The sequence below is a fragment of the Carex rostrata genome, chromosome 10, assembly GCF_964058835.1.
Source record: "Carex rostrata chromosome 10, lpCarRost1.2, whole genome shotgun sequence".
Taxonomy (NCBI): domain Eukaryota; kingdom Viridiplantae; phylum Streptophyta; class Magnoliopsida; order Poales; family Cyperaceae; genus Carex; species Carex rostrata.
The window spans coordinates 7,394,237-7,396,172 of NC_135927.1; the positions used below are offsets into that span (position 1 = coordinate 7,394,237).

Consider the following 1,936-nt stretch of genomic DNA (forward strand, 5'->3'; position numbering starts at 1 on the left):
TCAACGGTTGCGGCCATCTTTAATTGTTTTTTAGGTAGATAACTGGTTGGATATCCCTGTATAGTGATAGGATAAGGATTAGGCAATCTAGAAATAACTATTAACTTTTTTTTAACAATATATTGTTAGCGACAATTTGACACTGATCTTAGGAAAAAAAAAATGCTCAACGGTTGTACTACTTATCGGACGTAACTAGAAACGATCCAATAAACCTATCCACAGCCACTATAAATGAGCCATGATTCTCCTTTGCTGGTCAATCAAAGCAAAAGAACAGCCAGAAAAAAAAAAAAAAAGAATACACAGCAATAACATATATACCAGCGCTGGTCACCCATGGCTACATGTATATGCACCATCTTCTCCTACCTCCTACTCTTATTTCTCATCTCTGCAGCAAATTTAGCACTGGTCACCTCCTCCAACAGTGCCGACGCATATCTCATGAGCCACCAGCCCGTTTCTCGCACTATTGTTGAAAAACAGAGCCACTTTCGATTCTATTGGCACGACATTGTCAGCGGTCCCAACCAAACAGCTTTCCGAGTAGCAGAAGCATCAGGAACCAACACATCAACCACATCATTCGGAGCAGTCCTCATGATCGATGATCCCCTGACAACTGGGCCGAACATGAACTCCAAGTTAGTGGGCCGAGCTCAAGGATTCTACGCCTTCGTAGGGTTGGAGAAAACAAGTCTTCTCATTTCAATGAACTTTGTGTTAACCGATGGAAAATATAACGGGAGTACAATCTCTATTTTGGGACATAACGACGTGGTTTCTGCAGTGCGGGAAATGCCTATTGTTGGTGGGAGCGGGTTGTTTAGATTCGCTCGTGGGTATGTGCAAGCACATACCATAAAATTAAGCAGGACGACCGCTACCGTGGAGTATAATGTTTTTGTCAATCACTACTGAGAGTGAGAGTCATTTATGGATTTGAATTTCTTATCTTTGTTGTTTGTTTTTCAGAAGAAATACACGAAAGAGTCCCCATCTGTAATTTTTTTTTTATCTTTCTGATTTTCTTGTTGGAACTTGGAACCTTCGGCGATTTAATAATGATTTGTTACTTTCCTTTTTTCTTTTGCGCATGATGTTCCGAAAATTATATTGCTTAACATCTTAGATCACTTTGGAGGTGAACCTGTGTATTGTTCCATATTATAGTGCATTGTACTGGCCGGAACACGGGATGTTTTAACTTTTAAGAAAGAAATAAACTTGCATCAAAATATAGCGGTTAGGTTTATTTAAGTACTTAATTACTAGCTTAATTTTTGCAATTAGTCAAATACATCCAACCATCACTAAACGGCTAAGGAAATTGGGTTATAAATACCAATGAAATGCTCATGTAACACATCAGCAAAATTTATATCATCAGCTCTTTCCAGATTCTAGCGCACATAAACAACAAAGTTAGGATGTGATGTGCTCACCAAGAAATTAAAGTTTAGTGAGCACAACTCCAAAAGTTTATCGGATTGCTTCAAACGACGAATCTAAATCATTGAAATCTATGTATTTCATAAGTGATGCATTTACATGTAAAATTATGAAAGTTTCGAATTCGTTTAGAACCAGATCAAGCGGTAAAGAAAATTATGAAAAATAAATACATGAACAACTTATAAAATAACTTATAAAATAACTTATAAAATGTTCTTTTTTTTAGTAAAAGTTGGAGGTCAAACCACTGAAATAATTAAAATCCATAAAGAAGAGCATTGTCTTTGCTACTAGACTAAAGATTCGTTCTAAAAGGTTCTTTTTTTCACTACAGCAGAACGGTTTTACTACAATTGGTATCAGCGACCGGTGCTGACATCAGTCGCAGATAGTTAATTTTTCCCCAAAAAAAAAGAAAAATGAAATTCCGACCATGACTTTCTGCGACCATATCTGCGACTAGCGTCTTCGTCGGTCA

At 37.1% G+C, this 1,936-nt stretch overlaps 1 pseudogene; it reads left to right on the forward strand.

Moving 5' to 3' along the window:
* The first annotated feature begins 339 nt into the window (after nt 1-339).
* On the forward strand, nt 340-924 carry LOC144560222 (dirigent protein 22 pseudogene; annotated as a pseudogene).
* The last annotated feature ends 1,012 nt before the right edge of the window (nt 925-1,936 follow it).